The sequence below is a fragment of the Hypanus sabinus genome, chromosome 9, assembly GCF_030144855.1.
Source record: "Hypanus sabinus isolate sHypSab1 chromosome 9, sHypSab1.hap1, whole genome shotgun sequence".
In the NCBI taxonomy this organism is placed as follows: Eukaryota; Metazoa; Chordata; class Chondrichthyes; order Myliobatiformes; family Dasyatidae; genus Hypanus; species Hypanus sabinus.
Genome location: NC_082714.1, coordinates 142,894,546 through 142,921,183, shown reverse-complemented (window position 1 = coordinate 142,921,183; position 26,638 = coordinate 142,894,546). Strand labels below are relative to the sequence as shown.

General features: G+C 40.8%; 1 protein-coding gene across 8 annotated transcripts in view; it reads right to left on the bottom strand.

The window, feature by feature from the left end:
* The window catches only part of LOC132399867 (band 4.1-like protein 1), a 290,816-nt gene that overhangs the window by 225,955 nt on the left and 38,223 nt on the right, over positions 1 to 26,638 (bottom strand). The window contains exon 1 of one of the 8 annotated variants that reach the window (XM_059980719.1): positions 20,708 to 20,815. The exons of the other annotated variants lie outside the window; for them this stretch is intronic. The gene's annotated coding sequence lies outside the window, so the exon portion shown is untranslated. Of the gene's footprint in view, positions 1 to 20,707; positions 20,816 to 26,638 lie in introns of those variants that run through there. 8 annotated transcript variants of the gene reach the window in all.

Genomic DNA, 26,638 nt, shown 5'->3' with positions numbered 1-26,638 from the left:
TATGTACACACACACATATACATACATTCACACACACACACACACACACATTTTTTTTTATATGGAAAACTATACAGAAGGATCATTTACCCTTGAAGTGCAGTAACAGCAAGAGATTCCAGCCCTGGTACTTGTGCACACAATTTTCAAAATTCCAAATATTATATTCACCAATATTTTGCATGTTACTGCCAATCTAATTTAAGCACCACTATGTACACCAAGACTAAACTACATCCTCTGTCACTCAGGTTCACAGACGCTGATCAGCATTGAGTGATAAATATCAAACATGTGATGGTGCAACTGTGTATTCAATATAGCATTGAAAGTTCTTCAGGAGTATCATTACTGAACGGAGACGTTTGTTCAAACCCTCACCCTTTCAAACTGTCAGCGAAACAAAGTGGAATTGAAATCTAACTTTATGGGCTAGATTTTACTTAAAAAAAAAGATCTTTAATTATCTAACTGCTTCTTATCTTGAAGTTTTTAATTCTACATTATTAAATCTACTGATGCAAGTTAAGCACTAGACCATAATATTAATGCTGCTTAAGTGAATTTAAGATAAGACTTAAACAATTGTAATTAATTGTCTTTCAGAACCACCCACCCACCACCTACTGGTGTATCAGTAGATGTATGCTTTGTGAAGCCAGAAGACGAAAACTGCATCCTATGGAGCATGGATTAAACAATTACTCATGGGATCGATTTTAATTTAAGCTGGTCAAAATATATCTAGACCACAAGGCAAGATGTACAATAAAAAAAAACATAAATCTGAATCCAGGCACTGGATTGGTTTGGAAACTATTTTGCCAACTCCATTTTGCTTGTTTCAAAATTCTACACCTATATGTCCCAGTGATGCAAGGTGAAGACAGTGCCACAACTGGCTATCTAGCTCAGTACATTGTTTATCAGAAAGGCAATAGAGGTTACTAAATTGTGTTTTTGTCACTTCCCAGTCAAATTCTAGCTCTCAGCTCTGGTTTTGAACAGGATTTCATTGCTACCATCAAGAAGGAGCAGGTACACACTCAACGATTCAGGAACTGCTTCTTCCCCTGTCATCCAAATTCTGAATGGACATTGAACCATGAAGCTATTTCTATTTTTGCAATATATATATATATATTGCATACACACATATATATATATATATATATACACACACACACACATATGAAAAGCCATGTATGATACACACTGTAATTCATGTTTTTTCTATGTATTGCTTTGTACTGCTGCCACAAAGACAACAAATTTCACAATATGTTCCAGTGATATTAAACCAGAATCTAATTCTGATAAAATCATGGCCTATATCACTCTGTTCTAACCTAGACTAAAGCACAAAAAGGACAGGAATAATGAGATCCACTGGGAACAGAATACTTATTTTACAGCTATCTTTGTATCAAGATCAGCAAATAGGTTAAATTTCCTTATCCAGCAGTCTGGGTTATAAAGTCTCCTAATATTTGACACATTCTCTAATTTATGCCTGACTTTTACGTGAATGGGGATCCCATAAAAAAAATTCTGCCTTCTATTTTCACAATGCCTTAAGAATGCAGCTTTGATTCAGCTCAATGCAAAGCCACCAACCAAAAGAAATTTTATTTAGCAATTTGCCACTCTTCTAATTAGCACTCCAAGGACAGCTGTGTGACAGTGCACTGAACTGATCAGTTCCAAAGTAAAAAAGGGACAAAGTAAAATTTATATCTACACTTTATTGAAAAAAAACTTATTGGCAATTATTGTTTTACTGACAAATACCCAAGAGTATTTAACTACTGTCATGTAAATCATTGTGCCTCTTCTTAACTGAAGCAGACAAATATTTCCATCACCAGGTAAAAAGCAAAGTGAATAGAACCTGGGCTGGAATTTTGACAAGTCAGTAACAAAGGGATCTGGGAAAACAGGTCCATAATTCATTGCAAGTGGCGGCACAGATTGATAGGGTCGTAAAGAAAGCTTTCGGGTCACTGGTCTTTATAAATCGAAGTATTGCGTACAGAAGATGGGATGTTACGTTGAACTTACAGAAGACTTTGATGGAGGCGGGTTGGGTAATCACTTTGCTGAGCACCCGTGTTCAGAACCAAGACTGATCCAAGCTTCCAGACGCCTTCCAATTTAATTTCCTATTGCACTTCGTCTTCCCTGTCAGTGAGCGCTACCAAAGCAAGCCAAGAGAAACACCACCTTCTCCATTTGGGCATTTTGTATGTTTATGGAATTAATTCTTCACCATCATGCAACTCACATTTTTTTTTTCATCATTGTTAGAACTGGTCATTTCCTCCTATAACCATTTAGCTCATTTTTTTTCTTGAATAAGCTGGCATACAGGATCTGTTCCACAGCAAACATTACACAGATGCTGAATCTGATCATTAACTGCCTCAATGGGTCTACTCTGTCAGAAACCCTTTCTTACCCATATCTCCCCACCTTCTCAACTACTTAAACAAACCCAGTTTCTCCTTTTCTCAGTTTTGATGAAGGGTCCCAAAACTGAAATATCAGTATTTATTTCTGAAGCTACCACCCAACCTGCTGAACATTTCCACAATTTCCTATTTTCCTTTCAGATTAGCTGAAATTACCACTTCTTTTATTCCCATACAAGTATGCCAATAACACTATCTTCCCCTCGACTTGACATAATTAGAATTCATCCAAAAGAGTTGAACTTTATATTTCCAATGACAGATTTAAAGTATTTTGAGGGTCAATGTAATGGCATATCAGATAGTGTGAGAGGCCTTGTGGCTCCAGTGGCCCTGTTCTGATCCTGACCTAGGGTATTGTGCGCTTGTAGCATTTCCACAATCTAAGAGAGTGCATGGGCTTTCAACGGATGCACTGGTTTAACTTCATCATCCTAAAAACATGCCAGCCGGTAGATTAAAAACCCGTTGTAAATTGCTCCCAAGTCAAGTCACTGTTTACTGTCATTTCGACCATAACTGCTGGTACAGTATACAGTAAAAACGAGACAACATTTTTCAGGACCATGGTGCTACATGAAACAGTACAAAAACTACACTGAACTACACAAAAAAAACAACATAGAAAAAAAATCTACACTAGACTACAGACCTACCCAGGACTACGTAAAGTGCACAAAACAGTGCAGGCATTACAGTAAATAATAAACAAGACAATAGGCACAACAGAGGGCAGTAAATTGGTGTCAGTCCAGGTGCTGGGTATTGAGGAGTCTGATGGCTTGGGGGAAAAACTGTTACATAGTCTGGTCGTGAGAGCCCAAATGCTTCGGTGCCTTTTCCCAGATGGCAGGAGGGAGAAGAGTTTGTATGAGGGGTGCTTAGGGTCCTTCATAATGCTGTTTGCTTTGCGGATGCAGCATGTAGTGTAAATATCCGTATTGGTGGGAAGAGAGACCACGATGATCTTCTCAGCTGACCTCACTATCCGCAGCAGGGTTTTGCAATCTGAGATGGTGCAATTTCTGAACCAGGCAGTGACGCAGAGGCTCAGGATGCTCTCAATACAACCCCTGTAGAATGTGATGAGGATGGGGGGTGGGAGATGGGCTTTCCTCAGCCTTCGCAGAAAGTAGACACACTGCTGGGTTTTCTTTGCTATGGAGCTGGTGTTGAGGGACCAGATGAGATTCTCTGCCAGGTGAACACCAAGAAATTTGGTGCTCTTAACAGTCTCTACCGAGGAGCCATCGATGTTCAGCGGAGTGTGGTCGCTCCGTGCCCTCCTGAAGCCAACAACATCTCTTTTGTTTTGCTCACATTCAGAGACAGGTTGTTGGCTCTGCACCAGTCCATTAGTCGCTGCACCTCCTCGCTGTTCTTGCTGATGACACCCCCACGGTCGTATCATCAGTGAACTTGATGATGTGGTTCGAGCTGTGTGTTGCAGCACAGTCATGGGTCGGCAGAGTGAACAGCAGTGGACTGAGCACACAGCCCTGGGGGGCCCCTGTGCTCAGTGTGATGGTGTTGGAGATGCTGCCTCCGATCCGGACTGACCGGGGTCTCCCAGTCAGGAAGTCCAATTTCCAACTGCAGAGGGAGGTGTTCAGGCTCAGTAGGCTCAGCTTTCCGATCAATTTCTCCCCATTGTATTGCGGAGAGAGGAAGTGGATGGGCATAGGAAAGTGAATAGGCTATAGGGGAATAAACAAAAAGAAAATCGGATTGGTGCAATTGCGCCAAGAGTTAGCACAGTCAATGGGCTGAATGGTTTCTTTCCACATAAATGGTAGAATGCTTGGCAACTCATCATCTCATTCAGCAGCCAGTTAAGCACCTCCTGTACATATTCAGAATATGACAAAAAATAAAGAAAAACATCCATTTACAAAACCAAAACTTGCTCTGATGTATGTAGTAATGTACTTAGGGGCTCCCTGAACTAGCTATAGACTCCAGGTCTTCATTTTCCAAAGTGCAGAAAATCTCCAATCCGACCTCTCTAGTACAATGCAGCTTTTGGATTACAAATACGTTTGGGTAATAAATCAGTTCTCATTTTCTAATTTTGACACATTGTGTATCAAGCATTATTAGATTTATTAACAGTTTGAATTATTTGTGGGCATTACTGACTTGATTAAGTCCAAATGTTCTCAAACAACAGATTCTGAAACATGCTCTTTGGGTCATTATGTCCTTGCCAATCTTTCTGCTAATGTACACCAATCCCATTTTCCCACATTACGTCTGCATTTTTCTATTCCTTGCTTATTTAAGTGACTGACTAAATGTCTCTGAAATGTAATGATTTTATCTGATTCCACTAACTCCTTTGGCAATACATTGCAGATAAACAGGTTTAAACTAGAGTTGCAGGGGGTTTGAAACCAGTCTAATGAAGTGAGGCAAAACAGCAGCCTCAGAGATCATGGGCCCAACCGAAGGGTTTCGGCCCGAAATGTCGACTGTACTCTTTTCCATTGATGCTGCCTGGCCTACTGTGTTCCTCCAGCATTTTGTGTGTGTGTGTTGCTTGTATTTCCAGCAGCTGCAGATTTTCTCTTGTTTATGATTAGATCATAGGCCTTATACAGTTTACAGAAAAGGGGGCGTTTGCTGTATTGAGGCAATTTATGGAGGATAAATCCCCAGAGGCTGACAAGATGTTTCCTCCAGTGCTGTGGAGGCTGGTGCAGACTGCAGGGGCCCAAGCAGAGATATACAAATCATTCTTAGTGACGGGTGAGGTACCAGATGATTGGAGGATAGCTAATGTTGTCCTGCTGTTTAAGAAAAACTCTAAAATTAAAAGCCAGGACATTACAGGGCAGTGACCCTGACATCAAATGTGGAAATGTTACTGAAAAGTATTCTAAGTTATCAAGATATAGTATATATACCAGTATTTGGATAGATACAGACTGATTAGAGAAAGTCAGCATGGCTTTGTATATTGTGGGTCATGTCTAACCAATCTTGTAGAGTTTTGAGGAAGTTATCCAGAAAGTTGATGAAGGCAGACAAGGTCACACATGGGAGGTTGGTCAAGAGGGTTTGTACGTGAAGCATTCAAGATGAGGTAGTTAACAGGATTAGACATTGGCTTTATGGGAGAAGCCAGAGAGTGGTAGTGGATGGTTGCTGCTCTGCCCAGAGGCCTGTGACTAGTAGTGTATCTCAGGGATTGGTGCTGGGTCCATTGTTATTTGTCATCTATATCAATGATTTGAATGATAATGTGGTTAACTGGATCAGCAAATTTGTAGGTGACACAAAGAGTAGGGTGTAGTGGACAGCGAGGAAACCTATCGAAGTTGCTATGGGATAAAAAAAAAGTCAGAATTTAATGCAGACAAGAGTGAGGTGTTGCACTTCGGTAGGACTAGCCAGGGTAGCTCCTACACAATGAACGGTAGGGCACTGAGGAGCATGGCATAACAGAAAGACTTGGGAATACAGCTCCATAATTCATTGAAAGTGGTGGCACAAGTAGATAGAGTCATAAAGAAATAGACAATAGGTGCAGAAGTAGACCATTCGGCCCCTCGAGTCTGCACCGCCATTCTGAGATCATGGCTGATCGTTCACGATCAATACCCAGTCCCTGCCTTGTCCCCATATCCCTTGATTCCCCTATCTATCAGATATCTATCTAGCTCCTTTTGGCATATGCCAAAATCTTTTGGCATATTGGCCATCAATTAAAGTACTGAGTACATGGGATGGAATGTTATGTTGAACTTATAAAAGACATTAGTGAGGTATAATTTGGAGTACGGTCTCTTACCTACAGGAAATAACGTTGAAAGAGTAGAGAAAATTTACAAGGATGTTGCCGGGTCTGGAAGACCTGTGCTATAAAGAAAGACTGAATATGCTGGATCTTTACTGCATGAAACATAGAAGACTGAGAGGAGATTTGATAGAAGTATACAGAATTTTGAGCAGAATAGATGGGGTAAATGCATGTTGGCATTTTCCATTGAGGTTGGGTAGGTCTACAACTAGAGGTCATGAATTAAGGGTGAAAAGATGAAAAGTTTAAGGGGAAAATTCTTCACTGAGAGGCAGTGACAGTCTGAAATGAACTGCCAATGCAAGTGGTGCGTGCAAGCTTGATTTTAACATTTAAGAGAAGTTTGGATGGGTACCTGGATAAGAGGGATAGATACGTAGATGGCTGTGTCTGTGCTGTACATTTCAATTACTATGACTGAATAACAGTCAAAACCTTAAAAGTTATTTTACTTAAATTCCCTTTAAAACTCCTTTATCTCACTTTAAATTTATACCCTCTTGTTTTTGATATCCCTACCAAAATGCTATATATTTCCATGGATTATTTCAGTTACCTTCACCTAACAGAAAGTAAATCCAGCCTATCGAATCTCTCCCCACAACCATAATCTGCCAATCTATATATTATCTGGTGCAGGATTTGAGGTTCACTCAACTCTTACTGTAGGCACTTGCTGATTTTGCCAAAGGAAATTGAGAGATTGGGTAAAGAGTATTCAATAATCATTAGGAGCAAATAAAAGGAAGTACTAATTTAATTGTCAAAATGTTCAGCAAAATCTTGTGGTAAATAATTAAAACAAGAATGGCTAAAATTATTTCCTTTTATTGCAATACAGGTGTTCCCCATTTTTCAAAAGTTCGCTTTACGTCAACTCACTGTTATGAAAGACCTACATTAGTTACCTGTTTTTGCTAACAGAAGGTGTTTTCACTGTTACGAGAAAAGGCAGCGCGCGCCAAGCAGCCAAGCTCCTCCCCCGGACCTGTATTCTAGCTGGCATTGCTTAAACACGTGCCTGTGAGCATCAGTGCTTTATGTCGATATATTTTGTGCATCTGTTAGCAAGATGAGTTCTAAGGTATCAGAAAAGCCTAAAAGACCGCGTAAAGGTGTAAAACTAGACATAATTAAGCGTTTCTATTGTGGTGAACCAAGTAAGGACATAGTGAGTTTGGCTAAGGGTTTGTGGAAGTTGGCGAAGATCATGTTGAAGAGGTTTTGGCATCCCATGACCAAGACCTGAGAAATGAAGAGCTGATGAAGAGGAGAGGATAACAATTGAAACCGAATGCAGGAGCAAACGGCCCGAAAGTGAAGTCGTCCAGGAACTGAACATGAAGCAATTGCGTGAGATTTTCGCTGCGATTGACAATGCTGCAATGATTGCAGAAAAGTATGACTTTAATTTTGAAAGGGTACGTAGCTTTAGGGCAGGTTTGCGGATGGTTCGAGTGCTTACAAAGAACTGTATGATAGAAAAATGAGCGAGGCTAATCAGTCAAACATACTGTTGTATTCCAAGCCTTCCACATCAGCCACAGCAGACGACGAAACTCAACCTTCGACATCGAGGCAGGCAGACATAGAAGGTGATGACCTGCCCGCCCTGATGGAAACAGACAACGATGAGATGACACTCCAGTGTCCCACCACCCCAACCTCCGACGACTCAGCCTAACAAACCATCATCAGTGAATTCACTGTCTTCCCGATTCCGGTAAGTGAAACTACACTGGGCGTACATTATTTCTACTTTATATAGGCTGTGCATTTTTATGTGTTGTTCTGTAGCTTCATAGCTTAAAGGTTACTGGAAAGAGTGCTTCTGCCGGGAGCGCTTGTGCCGTGTGTTTCTGCCGGGAGCGCTTGTGCCGTGTGTTTCTGCCGGGAGCGCTTGTGCCGTGTGTTTCTGCCGGGAGCGCTTGTGCCTTGTGTTTCTGCCGGGAGCGCTTGTGCCGTGTGTTTCTGCCGGGAGCGCTTGTGCCGTGTGTTTCTGCCGGGAGCGCTTGTGCCGTGTGTTTCTGCCGGGAGCGCTTGTGCCGTGTGTTTCTGCCGGGAGCGCTTGTGCCGTGTGTTTCTGCCGGGAGCGCTTGTGCCGTGTGTTTCTGCCGGGAGCGCTGCCGAGAGCGTTTGCATGAAATTTTCGCTACAGTGGACAGCGCTACAGTATTTGTAGAAAAGTATTCCTACATTATATAGGCTGTGTATTTATCAGATCATTCCTGCTTTTACTATATGTTACTATTATTTTAGGCTTTATGTGTTATTTAGCATGATTTGGTAGGTTATTTTTTGGGTCTGCAAACACTCACAAATTTTTCCCATATAAGTGAATGGTAATTGCTTCTTCACTTTACGACATTCTGGCTTACGAACCATTTTATAGAAACGCTCTACCTTTGGCTAGCAGCGTAAACCTGTAAAGCAAATATTTACAATCTGCACCACTGAGAGAATGAAGGAAGCAGATTTTTTTAAAATGTCAAAGGGAAACATGACAAAATACCTGAAAGGGAAAGTTAACAGTCCTACAGGGAGTGACTGATTGAATCTGTCATTATCAGCACAATGTACGAAATGATCACTGGTGCACATCAGAATTAGATTTAAGGAAATCAAACTTCATCCATTAAAACGTACTTTCATATTTGAATCTAGATAGCCACAGCAAGCGATATTTGCTACGGTTAAACGATGTCACGGAAAAAACTCAATGGATACTGGACAACTATGGATGCCAGTTCAAAAATGTATAACCTAACACAAACTAGAGTCAGTCAGGCCTGATAGTTAGCTTAGCTGAGCAATGAGTTCAAGTCAATAGATCATGGATTGAAAGTATCAACTGTTTTTGTCACCTCATATCCAGAGGAATTACTCACTCAGGCATTCGTTTTTCTCCCCCCAACATTTCCAGCATCTACAGGCTTTGCTTCGCAAATATAAATCGCTCTGGTCCCAAATTCAGTCATGAGAATTTTTTTTTTAATGTCCTTAATGGTCTGTTTTTCAGAGCATCTTGATCAGTGGTGAGAGCATTTACATTTACTGATATAAATGATTCAGAGGCAGACTTTAATGTCTCTAGCACCTCCACATAATAGAACTTCAGAAATCACAAGATATGGCTATAACTTGCGATAGCAAAGTAATCTTTGCTCGTACCCCAACATTATGTTAACAGCTTTCTTTTCATCCATTGTTACTTTTAATTAAATGTTCCTGCTTTATTTTGTGAGGAGAAATCTGACTTTGGTCTCTCACGTTAATGACACGAGTACATTGCTGTAGAGTAATCGTGACCACACGGTGATATCAGTCAAATCAAAAGTTGAACAAATACAGTTAAGAGGCCAGTCTTTGCATCTATTAACAGAAATTTTTCTTTTGCTCACTAGCAGTTTTCAGTAGGATATCTTTCGTAGTTCAGATTATCAGCTGCTGGCTGCATTCCCTAGATACATTATTAATCTAATACCCCTTTTGACATTGTGTAGCTCAGTGCACCAATTAACACTTGTTCAATCCATTGTGTACATAGCTCAACACATGTATGGAAGCATATGTGGAAACATTTACCCCTCCCTAACTAGTCCTAGTTATAGTTAAAATACTGGTCGACTTCTAATGCAAAACTACAATTCCATTTCTTTTGCTCGGAATTGCAAACCTAGGGGTGGTGAACCATATGGCTTAAATGCCCAAGGTGGCACGTGCAATAATTTTTCAAACAGCACCTTTTAAAACCATAATAAAAAGGTACTTGACAATTATCTTTACTGCCAAATAAAACAGCAAATTATTTTTTTTACAACCCAAGAACAATGAGATGTTTTCACAAAAAACACCATTCTTGCGCTAACACGTGGCATTGGATGATATTTCTTCAAATCCTTGCATAGCTGGTGTATACATCTGTATTTGGATAGTAAATAATTACAACAGATACTGTTTAGAAATGCTGTCTTCTTAAGATTAATAATTTTTGATCAGGTTTTCTAAAATGCTTCATTTATTTCCAGCTGTTATGTTTTTATGAAAAGTAAAACAATGAATACACAAAAAAAGGAACACAGCACATCCTTTTCTTCAAAATGTCCTTAATTGTTGTTATTAATCACAAGATATAGGAGCAAAATTAGGCCATTTAGCCCTTCGAGTCAGCTCTGCCATTTCATCACAGCTAATCCAATTTTCCTCTCAGCCCCAATCTCCTGCCTTCTCCCCATATCCCTTCATGCCCTGACCAATCAAGAATCTACCATCTCTGCCTTAAACATACATAAAGACTTGGCCTCCACAGCTGTATGTGGCAACAAGTTTGCCGGATTCACCACTACCTGGCTAAAGATAATCTTTGATAATCAGTGATCATCTTTGCTCATATTTACCATGACATGTGAGATATTTTTTTTAATATTATCACCAATTTGGATACATAATCTCAAAAAAGTTCATCACCAATCATGTAGCATCTACTTAAAAGTATATTCTGCTCCCTCAAGACTTTTGCTTTATCTGGCATGGGGCAATAATAAACATTCCCCTTGTAGCCCATCACAACAATGGGCACAAGTAGAGACCACAACAATACAAGCTCTAATAAGGGACAAATCTGGGCTGGTATGGAGTTGGTATCAGAGAGGAAAAAGGGGATATCAGAAAGGAACTACATCCATCCTTGCAAGATCAGAAGATCAATTCTCCTACTTATACTACAGTGCAAACATGCAGTTCATCTGCTGTGAAATAAGGTGTGCTGAGTGAAATCTGCACCAGCCACAGATACAACTCATCTCGGAGCAAACAAAGACAGCATTGCCACAACAATGAACTGGTTCCTTCCTGCTTCAGATATTTGCATTAACCCAATCTACCCTCTTTTGTGGTGATACATCTAAACTGTTAGAGGTTGAAGTCCAGCCTTTCCCTCTATGGTGCCTACCCGCACTAAGTGTCTGGACATACGTCTGCCCTGTTGCAAGAACAGAACCTCCTTTCCTCTAACGCCACTCCTCCATCTGAAATCCCTGGAGATGGCTGCCTTTTCAGAGGAGCAGTTTAATATCAAGTAGTGTGTGCCAGATTTTACTGGAGCAAATCAATCACCCTAAATGACCCTTTGCTGCTGGGCGCAACCAATGAAGTTTAGCAACAGCTAGAGAAAATGGAAGACGAGGAGTGGGGGTAAAATGAAGATATTAAATTATATAGGATGATATTTTTCCAATTTGCACTATACCGTGCAAGCTGAATGTGCAGACTGATCATATTATTAAACTACTCTGTGAACTGTGAAGACAATTTAAATGTTATATAGATGCATGTTGGAATAAATGTTTGCAAGGAACATCAGTCAGTGACAGGTTTTCAAAAACTGATACTAAGTCTCAGTGCTGTGGAGGAAGGCACGCAGTTTGCAGGATTAGATTTAAGGCATTCAATTTCAACCACTCCTCAACCCTTTTCCCTTCCCCACCTCTATTTTGAATACAGGGGGTACTCGACAGACAATTTTCAGATCTCTGTAGTGTAGTAAACAACGTACCTAAATGTCAGTAGTCTTCTGACTGTTGTCTGCAAGGGAACTGCTATTTTTTTTTCCTGTTATTATTCCAGATTTCTATTGTCCCTAGTAGCTTGCTAGGAGCTTTCTGAAATGATGTTTTATTTGTGATAAAATTGGCTTTCTCCAATATTCAAAGCTGACTGTTGAAAAGAAATGAGAAAGAACCACCAGACCAAGGAGAGGGCAACCAGTTCACACTAATTTGCTGCTTTAATGACCAGATTCAAACTTCAAATATCAAGTCAAGTCACTTTTATTGTCATTTCTACCATAACTGCTGGTACAGTGCATAGTAAAAATGAGACGTTTTTCAGGACCATGGTGTTACATGACACAGTACAAAAACTAGACTGAACTACGTTAAAAAAAACAACAGAGAAAGCTACACTAGACTACAGACAAAATATTTTGGGCCGGGGAAGCAGGAAGGTAGTGCTGGAGTCATTCTTTGACAAAAGCAAAAATGTGAGTGCAGATATACTGTACTACATTTGACTAAAAAGCTGTAGCTCTATACAGGTCACTCTCCCGTGGGGAAACAAGCTTTCTTGAAAATGCCTGATGTGAGTTTTCTGTCCATGTAACTGACAGCTGCTGACATTCCAGATGACACTTCCACTACAGGCAGAGATCAAAGTCATTGCCACTCATTCAATTCACTTGAAGCATTCGGGAGGATCCCCCAGGAGGACCACAACCTTGGAAACTTAATGTGCCTCAATGACTCAGAGAGCTTTACTGGCTGAAATCACGGCTTTATGCTTTAGCTCATGGTGGGGTCACCTATGCCAAACAGGTCAAAGGGTAGAGGCCAGACTAAGAGTGGTCCACCAGATTCAGGGGTTCAGATCAGGGCTAACAACCCTGATTGGTCAAACAAAATTGTAACGGAAACAGTAGTGAAGAATCCTTCTACATCTGAGTGTGATGGTATTCCTGAGTCTCCACCAGGGACTTGCAAGACTGACAGTAATGAGAACTGAGAGGAAGCTACTAGCATGATGAAGGAAGCCCTGAACACTTCTGGAGTTGGAGGACCACTGCTGCCTTTAATGCCAGCAGTGCAAGGGACAGTAGGTAGGTATTCAGAAGGACGGATCTTTAACAAGGAAAGATTTATGAAGAAACTTGGAAAAGTCAAAATCATTTCCATATCTTAATAGTTATCTCACAGCAGACAGATAATAATCAAGGAATACTGAATTTCATCAATCCACCAAAATAGCTATTGGTCAACTGAGGGAAGAAATATTGAAAGATCAAGATCTCAGAGCAGGCACAAAGTAACACATGGTCAACTGTTCCTTTGGCAGCAGAAGTCAATGTTGCTGGTGCCGTAGTCAGCGGACACACTATCTTTTCAATTCGACTCTTATAGCAGATGCTTGTAAGGCGATATTCTCCTTTAGCCACTTATGAAGGGACCACTGTCCTTCTTACAGGCTTCTAACACGGGGACTACTGACTCCAGGCATCTCACAGCTTTGGAAAGTTACTCCCAACACCACCTCCACAAAAATCAAGACTCTGGTTAAGCATTCAATTACTTCAACTGTCGCACCATTCACCAGATTGCCAAAATAGAGACTCAGTTTCTACCATGGGAAGAGACAACAAAGGGTGAGGAAAGGAAGAGGTACAAGAGAGTTTCCAAAGATTTCTTGAATAAATGCAACATGCCACAGATTGCTGCAGTTTCTGTCTCAGCCTCAGCCACCCCAGAATCTATCTGACCACAATGTAAGAATTGTCTAAGAGGAGGAGTGGTGTGAAGAAACCTCCTACTCAGACTAGTAGGTTTCAAAAATTTTAAAGCCAAACTTGCAACATGCATTTTCATCAGTCAATGGATGGTGGCAGAGTAAATTCTGCAGGCCCGGTTATCATAAAAACATAGAAAATAGGTGCAGGAGTAGGCCATTCGGCCCTTCGAGCCTGCACCGCCATTCAGTATGATCATGGCTGATCATCCAACTCAGAACCCTGTACATGCTTTCTCTCCATACCCCCTGATCCCTTTAGCCACAAGGGCCATATCTAACTTCCTCTTAAATATAGCCAATGAACCGGCCTCAAATGTTTCCTGTGGCAGAGAATTCTACAGATTCACCACTCTCTATGTGAAGAAGTTTTTCCTCATCTTGGTCCTAAAAGGCTTCCCCTTTATCCTTAAACTGTGACCACTCGTTCTGGACTTCCCCAACATTGGAAACAATCTTCCTGTATCTAGCCTGTCCAATCCCTTTAGAATTTTATACGTTTCAATAAGATCCCCCCTCAGTCTTCTAAATTCCAGTGAGTATAAGCCTAGTCGATCCAGTCTTTCTTCATATGGAAGTCCTGCCATCCCAGGAATCAATCTGGTGAACCTTCTTTGTACTCCTTCTATGGCAAGAATGTCTTTCCTCAGATTAAGGCATATCAAGGCATCAGAGCCAAATCCATGCAAAGACAAGAATCCAAGACAGCATGGCAGGCAAAATATCACAAGGCAAAATCTCAACCTTCATTTGTAAGCCATTTGGGTAGACTTTAACATCACTAAGACCATCCTACCCACTACTGGCTCTTTCAAAAATAAAGCCTGTTGAAAATGAACTTGTACATCAAATTCTACAGCAATCCACAATACAATACAAACATAGTCAATACATCAGCATTTTCCCATGATTAGGAGTACGGGAAAATGCTGAAAATTAGCCCAATTCTTTCAATGACTCAATATGGTGGATCCAACTTCATCTTTGTGTTTTCACTAAAGCCACCTGTTAACACACATTCAGTTTTACTCAAGCAAATCTATTCAAATATTGATGATTGACTACAATAAGTAGATAGGAGACTGTCCATTCTGAAGTGCATACCAATTACTTTCTACCTTTGTGTCAAATGTATCTGACTGATTTAACCAACTGCCTACTCTTCAGTAACTCTTAGAATGCATTGAGACCATTACCTATTAAATAAAGATCAAAATAATTTTAATCATAAATTCTATTCTTTTAAAATAAGTTACTTGCTTGGTAACACAAAACAAGCCACATGTTTACTTACCACAGAAAGATCAGCAAATGTATAATCAATTATTAACTTTAAATACTAAATAGAGAAGATCAGATATACAAAAAACAAAGAAGTGCGGCAGATTTACAAAAGGAAACCTGATGCCAGCAAAATGACTTTCTAAACTTAACGATAGTTCAAGTGTTAGAAAGCAACTCTCATTCAGCTTTAGTGAGTGACAGTGTCACAAGGCCAAGTCACCTTGCCTGTTCTCTGTTATTGCTTTTCAAGAGCATTTCAATATTCTTGGAGGAGTCAAAATGACAACCCTCGACAGCAAGTTTCAACAAGTTAGGTTGTTCCACTGAATTTTAGATCAAATGTCTAACAAGGAAAGTGCCTTCGCGTTGTGGGGGCTTTAATTTTAATGTAGTCAGCTGATGTGTAGTGCAGAGATAGGACCTACCCGTGAAGACACCAGGACGAGGGGCACACAAGTTACTTTAATCCCAAGGCTCATTATCTTCCAGGACAGATTCTTACTCCCTTAACCGGTAACCCTGGCTTTGCCATTAAAATCATGTGGAATTAAAATTTTAATACTAAAAAAAACTGTGCATGCAAATAACTATGACATTAGCACTGGGAAGGCAGGCAGGGTGTAAAATTACAATTTCAAAGATATTCCTTCTGCTCACGAGGTGAACAGATGTAAAATGCATTTGACAGAGCAAAGAAATGGAAATAAGTCAAGTGAAATGGAAAGAAAGAGAGAATTTTAAGTAATTACAGAGACAAGAAGATCTGCAGATGCTGGAAATCCAAACAGCACACACACCCAAAATGCTGGAGGAACTCAGCAGGCCAGGCAGCATCTATGGAAATGAGTAAACAGTTGATATTTTGGGCTGAGACTCTTCATCAGGACTGGAAAAGAGGGAAGGAGTCAGACTAAGAACATGGTGGAGGGAAGGTAGTACAACATAGCAGGTGATGGGTGAAACTGGGTGAGGGGGAGAGGGTGAAGTAAAGAACTGTGAAGTTGATTGATGAAAGCGATAAAAGGCTAGAGAGGGGGAACAAAAATCAGATAGAAGCCAAAAGACCATGGAAAAAAGGGGGAGGAGTACCAGAGGGAAGTAAGCAGATCAAGTGAGACTACAAACAGGAATGGGAAAATGGTGAAGCAGACAGGATGGGCAATTACTGGAAGTTTGCAAAACTGCTGTTCAGGTTACTCCCTTAACCGGTAACCCTGGTTTTGCCATTAAAATCATGTGGAATTAAAATTTTAATACCATGACATCAGGTTGGAGGCTACCCAGACAGAATACAAGATGTTCTACCTCCAACCTGAGCATCCCTTCGTTGTGGCAGTAAAGGAGGCCATAGACTGACATTTTGGAATGGGAATGGGAGATAGAATTTAAGTGGGTGATTAGTTGTTACACAACATTAATCACGCACAAATCATGCAGCATTTCAGGATGAACTGTGATAAAATTTAAGTTGTCAATCCAGTCACTAGTGAATTAAAAAAAAATGGAATCTCATACCTCCTCCTCCAAACTTAAACGCCCTCATGCAACCAGATCTGAAATACTTCAGTCCTGACGAAGGATCTTGGCCCAAAATGACAACAGTGCTTCTCCTTATAGATGCTGCCTGGCCTGCTGTGTTCCACCAGCATTTTGTGTGTGTTGTCTGAAATACTTCTTTATACATTTTACATACTCAAAGCTACTAAAGGAATCATTCCATTTAAACTGCAATTCAGATTTCACTCTTATCTCCAAACTTGCTTTGCTAACACTTCAATTATAAAGAACTATTAACTGAACACCAACCAGACAAACACTCAATAGTTTAGTCTGTCAGCTTGTCCCTCAAATATTTTGCTAATTATTGCAGTGTTCATGTGCCCATGTTTTGTTGAATGATCTTCATATGCATACCATTAAAGATAAGAAAATATGTTACAATCAAGATGCAACTTACTGGCAAAATTTGGAAAATCAAGACTGCAAATAATGCCATTGGCCATGTGCACCCAAGCCAACTGGATCAGGCTTGTATATAATCTCACTGCACTCAGAAAAACAAGACGCTGGCAATTATTAAAAGTTCATCTTGCATTAAGGATTATCCTTGTTGATAAGTGAATTATCAAAGGTAAAACATTCAAGAAGTATCTCAGCATGTGGTGAACAAATCAGACTGTGCCAGGTCATTCCCCAACATTCTTATTGTTGTCACTGAGGGGATCAAGACCAGCAGATACAAGCCAACATTGGCAGCAGTATTAGATTCCTGCAGCACATTCCAGTGAGATGCAGAACAGACGCTGAAAAACTGCCATGGCATGATGTTCCTTTGAAGTTCCCTGTTGGATTAAATTCAGATCAAAGCAAAAATCCACTGCAAGACTGTCTACATTCAACCAAATTTAAATTGTTGTAATCTGCATAAATCTTCCCACTTATCTTTTATATTACCCAGAAGAAATATTTACCACTTCATTCCTCTTCTAGTTCCAAGTATTTGTTATGCTAATTCTACCAAATTCTCCTGAATAAATTTTGGGGACGTACATCATTTTCACAGAGCCTCGTTCAACACCATGCAACATCAAATAATAGCAAGCTATTCAACTACTTGGCCCTGATTCATACCATATGACCATTGACTGTCTACACAAGCAGGCTGCCAAGACAAGTCACCCATTAATGACGTAATGGCTCCTTAAATACAGCAGATATTGCAGCCACAATTAACATCCTGTTGATCACCACCATGAACTCAATGCAATACAGACCCTTTCCCCAGCCTTGTTTGCCTTGGGTATTCAATGGACAAACATGGCAGGATGTGTAAAGCATCATTGCATAAAATAATTTAAAGTTCCCGGGACTATTATTAATACATCATTATAGTCTCCTGGAAAAATATTCATCTGGCATTAATTAACAGTGCAAATACACCAAAGGTCAGCACACAGGATTGATTATGATGCAATCTTTTGTCATAAACATTTACTTTACACAAAGCAACGTCTCACAAAAGTGAGGAATTGGTCATTTTCTATTGATTGCTGATGAAAGTAGGATGGAAATGAAGACTTATCTTCACATAGCAAAATGAACTCTTTAACTGTTCACCTGAAGTATCGGTTCCAAACAAGCATCATTTTAGCAATCCAGTGCATTCACATACAGAAATACCAGCCTGAGTGGGTCTTGGACTCATTGTCTTCCATTCCAGAAACAAGATTATCCATTGAGTTAGGTTTACACTTCGTGCAATGAAGGTTACACCCGATCTCTTATACCATAAGTAATAAGTATTTCATCTCAAAGGATCTATCTTGGAACAAACATTTTGCTGCAGTCACAAAAAAATGATGCTAGCAGCTCTACTTCATTAGGAATTTGAGGAAATTTGGTATTTCATTGAAGTCACTTGCAAATATTTACAAGGGCATTCTGACTGGTTGCATCACAGCCTAGTCTGGAGCCTCCAAAGCACAGGATCACAACAGGCTGCCAACTAGGACATGTCCTCTTGGCATCCTGTATCTCCTTCAGGGAGGAGATACAGGAGCCTGGAGATCCACAATCAACGACTTAAGACAGCTTCTTCCCCTCCACCATCAGATTCATGAATGATCCATGAATTTTTCCCCCCCAAATCTTTTGCAAAATTTTCCAACCTGTAAGTTGTTTTTATGTATTGTACAGCTACAAAACAACAAATTTCATGAAAATATCAGTGATAATAAACTTTTGAAAAAAATCACATCATACCATATTTAATCAAATTTACTGTGGAAACCAATTAATGATCTTCAAATACAATGATAGGAAATAAAGGGCATTGAAAAAGTATTCAGCCCTTATAACTATTTTCATGTTTTACTGTGTAAGGTCTAACAGTACGGTAGATTTTCAACAGAGCAAACCAAAATGAAGACAAAATCACATTCAAGACAAGTCAAGAAAATGATAGTTGAGAAACACAAGTCAGGGGAAGGACACAAAACCATCTCAAAGCCACTGAACATACCTCAGAGCTCAGTGCAGCCCATCGTGAAAAAGTGGATAAATATGAAACCAAAGCCACAAAGGTTGCCCCTCTAAAATTTCTCACTTGTTAAAAAGGCTGCTGTGATGCCAACAGTCACTCTGAGTGAGCTGCAGAGTCAGTGGCAGCAACTGGAGATGAAGCTCATGGCTCCACAATTTCTAAAGCCTTGCACAAAAAGGGCATTTCTGGAAGAGTGGTAAGGAAGAAGCCCTAGCTAAAAAGAAAGAAGCATATCCTTGCCTATTTAGACTTTCCACATCTTTATATTTATCAGTTAGTACCAAAATATGGAAGAATGTCTGTGGTCGGAAGAAACTAAAGTGGAACGTTTTGGCCTCAACATTAAGCAGTAGGTGTGGTGTAAATCTAATGCTGCACATCAGTCAGGTAACACTATTCCTACTGTAAATAATGTTGGAGGTAGCATCATACCACGGGGAAGGTTTTCAGCAGCAGGGACCGAAAATCTGGTCAGTATTGATAGGAAGATGAATGCTGCTAAATACAGAGAAATTCTGGATAAAAAAACCTGCTGGCCTCTGCCAGAAAGCTTAAACTGGGGAAGAAGTTCATCTTTCAGCACAAGACCAAAAGCACACTGTGAGAGCAACTATGGAGTGGCTTCAAATGAAAAAAATTGAGTGGCCCAGTCACAATGTTGACCGTATCCCAATCAAACATTTTAGACAAGACCTCAAGATTGCTGTCTCCCAGCACTCCCCAACTAACCTGGAACAACTTGAGAAAGCTTACAAGGAGGAATGGGCAAATCTTGCTCTATCACATTGTGCAAAGCTAACAGAGACTTATCCAAAATGACTACTGGCTGCAATAGCTGCAAGAGGCAGTTCAACTAAGAACTGATCAAAAAAAAAGGTGTGGGGGGGGGGGGGGGAAGAGAAGAAAAGACAGATAAATACTTATGAACTGCTGACATTTCAGCTTCTGAATTTTTAAGTTTTTCATGCTTTACAATTTTCCCTGTTTTTGGGCTCTACGGTGGAAAAAAAAATTGAACATGTTATTCACAAATAAAAATTCTCAGTTAAATTGATCAAAATCTCTGGTTGTAATATTTATGCAATCAGAATTGGGGGCTAGATACTTTTATAACTACTATACTGAAAGCAATAAGCATTTAAAACATTTTATTTACCACTGTTTACAGGATTTTTTTAGATTTTCATTTCCTTTCAAAGATTTTCTAAACTGGATTAGTCCAAAAAATTGCTTGAATTGAACTCTCTTTTGCATTGTAGATCCCAATGTGCAAGTTCTACATTGTACTTAAATAAATGAAAAACACATTTAAACAAGATAAAGACAACGACCCAGAACATTTGCAAGGCAACAGCCATATAATTACAGTGGGAGTTTTACCTGCAATCAAGCGTTCAACACAGAATAATACAGACTGATGTGTTCTCTAAGCACAAAGGAAACCACTGTTCCTGTAGCAGTCTCAATACTTCCTTAACTGGATGTACTTGTCCCAAGGATAGATACATGAACTCTGGCAAATGGATGGTTAGTTCCATCTTTAATCTGGATTTCATTACGTTGCCAAGCTCATCTTACTCAATCTTCTAAACTGCCCCACAGAAAAATGGAATTAAAAATTCCAGTGATCACTTCTTTAAGCTTTCACTTCCTGTTCCTCAGCTACACTGATGTGAAATTGTTCCTCAAAACTCAATCTATCAATCTGCTATTTGATCACCTATTCACTACTTTCTAGCTCAAATGAGATATACCACAAGTATTCTCACTTACCTGGTGCTTTAACTCAACATGATGACCTCTTACAATGGCTGACCAGCACAGCAAGATTAGGAATAAGTTTGGTTCAAGTCATGGCAGTTGTAAGGGTGAGTCATTCTGAATTATACTAATAGCTAACTTTTAAAAATATACCACTAGTTATTTCTGTTTGCCAAATGAAAGACTACACACCAATTTTTTGAAGTGTAATGTTTAAACAGCTGCAAATGATTTAACATTGACATGCCCTGACCACATGGAAGAAATATCAAAGTATCAGAGATTTGAGCCGTGCCGCCCAGCAATCCCCCGATTTAATCCCAATTATGAGACAATTGACCAAAAGACCAACCGACCTACCAACCGGTACTTCTTTGGACTGGGAGAGGAAACCAGAGCACCTGGAGAAACCCCACATGGTCACAGGGAGAACTATGAACTCCTTACAGGCAGTGCAGGAACTGAACCACAGTCACCTGCATTGTTAAGCGTTGTGCTAACCATTATGCTACTGTACCACTGCTAAAAATTTACCACACTCTAGTACTTGACATGTGCCACATAGATCTCCAGATTCAATTATCACAATGTACTTTGTTATTTGCACCCCTTTTAGCAAAACCAGATTGCATTTACTCATTCTAAGTAGTCTAAATATCTAGATCAACATCTAATACATTATAAATGGCACCTAGCCCAAGGGTGCAAATTAATATTTGATATTTATCCTTGTAAATCACTTACAGGTGTCTATTACTTTGTGGCAGATTTTTGGATATGAACCTTACAAACTATTACAAAAATTAGATTAACAACAAGCATTCCCTTGTACTCACACCCGGAACACAAATCAACAAGACTCTCCCATCTCCCCCCACAGGGTACAATTCTCAACTGCAAAATCACAGTAGTAAATATACCCAGTGAGGCACCACAATCAATCAACTCACCCAAAAGACCAAGAGCATTGTTTCTGTATTTTAAAAAAATTGTCTGAGAGAAACTGTCTGAGAATGCTGAAAGGGGGGGGGGGGGGGGGAATCGAAAGCTGGTCTGTTTAGCAATGAAGAACTTCCCAATTTAAATTCTCTGAACAGTTCAGCAAACTAGAAATAATACCGCCAATTTAATAATCAGAGTTTAGTAAAATAATGCCTAAGATTAAGCACGGGTCATTTTTCAATCCTCTGGCACAATTTTATCGAATGACTTTCCAATATACAGCTCCATTCTACATGGAATTACCAAAGATTAAGAAAGTGTTTGGAAAGCAGCCTCCTGCAATAAACAGGTAAAAATAAATTCAATGATTTATTTGCTGCAGAGCCACACACGAGAAATATGGGAAATAAATAGCAGTTGGTTATCAGTGGCATTATGTACACCAGGGCAATCAGAACGAGTGAGCTAAAAAGCCTTTCTTATTTTATGTTGAACCTCTTTATTCAGATTAATCCTTTGAGACTGCATTGCTTGCTTACATGAAGGCTCAAGGGTGTGAAGAGTATCTGTAGGATTACTTCATTTACTGAAGGTGACCAACATTAGAAGTACCAGCGATGCAGCGTGCTCTTTTTCCATTAATAGCTCAGCAATCTGACATCTACAAGCGGAAGAGGACACAAATTATGGCCTTTCTGAAAACATTGTTTCCTTGACAACCCATCAATTTGTATTACTGCACAAAACGTGGAGACAAACCAAAACTCTCAAAAGCACTTCTGTAAATTGTATCTACTCCCGGGCTTCCTTTTATATACATGTCAGTGGGGTAATTGAGTGCTGAGTTTCACAGAAGAGCTTGCACATAGAGCTAATAGTAACTTTAACATCAGATCTTTGGACTCATTAATCAGACATCCAGGAGAAATAGTGGAACTTCCTGGAGGGTTTATTTTTTTAAAAAAACTAATCTCCATCATTACTGCCCTTTAGGATACTGTAGGATCATAACCCCAATATGAATATTTAAAATCAGAGAACAATAGTGCTCCGTCGCCCAAAGGTGGAATTTGCCAGTGGCCAACGATTTTAATTCTCATCTCCATTCCCATTCCATCGCCTCCTCCTCGCCCATGATGAGGCCATTCTCGGGGCGGAGGAGCAACACCCCATTCCATTCAGGTAGCCTCCAACCTAATTGCATGAAAATAGATTTCCCTTTCAATAAGCTTTTTTTCATCTTTCATTTTGTTTTAAACTTTTCCCCTCCCCCTTCCCTCTTCTTCTGGCCTCTTACCTCTTCTCCTCACCTGCTTATCACCTCCCCCGGTACACTGCCCTCTTTCTTTTCTCCCACGGTCCACTCTCCTCTGTCAGATTCCTTCTTCTCCAGCCCTTTACCTTTTCCACACACCTGGCTTCACCAATCATATTCGAGCTCGTCTTCTTTCCCTTCCCCCCACCTTTTTTAAAATTCTGACATCTTCCCCTTTCCTTTCCAGTCCTGCTGAGGGTCTCGGTCTGAAACAGCACTTGTTTACTCATTTCCATAAATGCTGCCTAACCTGTTGAGTTCCTCCAACATTTTGTGTGTTACATAGGACAGCCTACAATAGCTGTACTGGTTCTTTGGTAAAGCAATCCAATTAATATCCTTTTCCATTCCTCACCCTCTAGCTCATCATTTCTCCTTTCAAATAGTTCATCCAATCCCCCTTTTAAAAGATCCCATTGAATTCGCTTCCACCACCCTTTCAGCCATTCCATTCCAAAAGCAATCTACTGTTAAGGGCAAAAAGAAAAAAAAGTCCTCAGAAGATGTTTGGTTCTTTATCAAATACTTGAAATCCAAATCCCTCTAGCTAATGATCTTTCTGCCACTGACACCACCTTTTCTCTAATTATTTCAATCAAAACCAATTCCTGATTATTAACACATTTAGTTCTTTCTTAACCTTCTCTGCTCCAATGAGAATGATTCAAGGGCTAAATGTATCTAAACTCTTAAGTATCAATATAGTACACATTATAATAATCCTCAGCTTTAACTCACAATTATATTGGAAATTACAAAGTCTTAAAATCTTCATAGTTACACTAAAACTTTTAGTTCGATAACATAATAATGGTCAGATTAAGAAACATAATAATACATTGATACAGTAGGTTAATCTGGTTAGCAAGTTCCAAACACCTTCCAATTTAAACAACACACACAAAATGCTGGTGGAACACAGCACATCAGGCAGCATCTATAAGGAGAAGCACTGTCGACGTTTCGGGCCGAGACCCTTCATCATGACTAACTGAAGGGAAAGATACGAAGAGATTTGGAAGTAGTGGTGGGAGGGGGGAATGCGAAATGATAGGAGAAGACCGGAGGGGGTGGGATGAAGCTAAGAGCTGGAAAGGTGATTGGCGAAAGTGATACAGAGCTGGAGAGTTGGAGAAGGGAAAGGATCATGGGACGGGAGGCCTCGGGAGAAAGAAAGAGGGGGACCACCAGAGGGAAATGGAGAACAGGCAGAGTGATGGGCAGAGAGAGAGAGAGAAAAAAAAACAAACAATTAAATGTCAGGGATGGGGTAAGAAGGGGAGGAGGGACATTAATAGAAGTTAAGAGAAGTCAATGTTCATGCCATCAGGTTGGAGACTAACCAGCCAGTATATAAGATGTTGTTCCTCCAACCTGAGTGTGGCTTCCTCTTGACAGCAGAGGAGGCCATGGATAGACATATCAGAATGGGAATGGGACATGGAATTAAAATGTACGGCCACTGGGAGATCCTGCTTTCTCTGGTGGACAGAGCATAGGTGTTCAACAAAAAGGTCTCCCAGTCTGCTTCGGGTCTCACCAATATATAGAAGGCTACACCGGGAGCACCGGATGCCGTATACCATACCAGCCGACTCACAGGTGAAGTGTTGCCTCACCTGGAAGGACTGTCTGGGGCCCTGAATGGTGGTGAGGGAGGAAGTGTAAGGGCAGATGGAGCACTTGTTCTGCTTACAAGGATAAGTGTCAGGAGGGAGATCAGTGAGAAGGGATGGGGGGGGAACGAGTGGACAAGGGAGACGTGTAGGGAGCGATCCCTGCAGAAAGCAGAAAGGGGAGGGAGGGAAAGATGTGCTTGGTAGTGGGATCCCGTTGGAGGTGACGTAAGTTTTGGAGAATTATACATTGGACCATTTATTATATGTTGGATGTGTTTGAAAGCAGAGTTGATGGTGGAAGATGGAGTAGCCATGGGCACCTGCATGGGTCCCAGTTATGCCTGTCTTTTTGTTGGCTTTGAGGAACAGTCCATGTTCCAAGTCTATACGGGTATCTGTCCCCCTCTTTTCCTTCACTACATCGATGACTGCATTGGCACTGCCTCTTGCACGCATGCTGAGCTTGTTGACTTCATTAACTTTGACTCCAACTTTAACCCTGCCCTCAGATTTACCTGGTCCATTTCCGACTCCTCCCTGCCCTTTCTTGATCTTTCTTTCTCCATCTCTGGAGTCAGCTTATCTACCGATATCTATTATAAGCCTACAGACTCTCACTATTCCTCTTCGCACCCTGTCTCTTGCAAAAATGCTATGCCCTTCTCACAATTCCTCCGTCTCCACCACATCTGCTCCCAGGATGAGGCTTTTCATTCCAGGACTAAGGAGATGTCTTCTTTTTTTTAACAAAGGGGCTTCCCTTCTTCCACTATCAACTCTGCTCGCAAACGCATCTCTCCCATTTCCCACACATCTGCCCTCAACCCATCCGCCTGCCACCCCACTCGGGATAGGGTTCCCCTTGTCCTCACCTACCACCACACCAGCCTCCAGCTCCAACATATAAATTCTCCATAACTTCCGCCACCTCCAACGGGATCCCACTACCAAGCACATCTTTCCCTCCCCACCCTTCTGCTTTCCGCAGGGATCACTCCCTACGCAACTCCCTTGTCCACTCGTGTGTCCCCCCATCCCTTCCCACTGATCTCCCTCCAGGCACTTATCCTTGTAAGCGGAACAAGTGCTACATCTGCCCTTACACTTCCTCCCTCACCACCATTCAGGGCCCCAAACAGTCCTTCCAGGTGAGGCAACACTTCACCTGTGAGTCAGCTGGTGTGGTATACTGAATCCGGTGCTCCCGGTGTGGCCTTTTATATATTGGTGAGACCTGACGCAGACTGGGAGACCATTTCGTTGAACACCTACGTTCAGGTCCGCCAGAGAAAGCAGGATCTCCCAGTGGCCACACATTTTAATTCCATGTCCCATTCCCATTCTGATATGTCTATCCATGACCTCCTCTACTGTCAAGATGAAGTCACACTCCGGTTGGAGGAACAACACCTTATATACCGGCTGGGTAGCCTCCAACCTGATGGCATGAACATTGACTTCTCTAACTTCCATTAATGCCCCTTCTCCCCTTCTTATCTCATCCCTGACATATTTAGTTGTTTTTTTTCTCTCTCTCTCTCTGCCCATCACTCTGCCTGTTCTCCATCTCCCTCTGGTGCTTCTCTCCCCCCCCCCCCACTTTCTTTCTCCTGAGGCCTCCCGTCCCATGATCCTTTCCCTTCTCCAGCTCTCCAGCTCTGTGTCACTTTCGCCAATCACCTTTCCAGCTCTTAGCTTCATCCCACCCCCTCCGGTCTTCTCCTATCATTTTGCATTTCCCCCTCCCACCACTACTTCCAAATCTCTTCGTATCTTTCCCTTCAGTTAGTCCTGACAAAGGGTCTTGGCCCAAAACTTCAACAGTGCTTCTCCCTATAGATGCTGCCTGACCTGCTGTGTTCCACCAGCATTTTGTGTGTTTTTTTTAAATTTCCAGCACCTGCAGATTTCCTCGTGTTTGATCTTCCAATTTAAACAAGATTTTAAAATGTTTCCACGACCTAATTGTGTATACAAATCCAAAAGTAATTTGGTGGTAAACATTTAACACAGGCAAGCATGCTCTCACCCTCCCTCCCCTCCCCACACCAGGCAAGTGAGATTCCT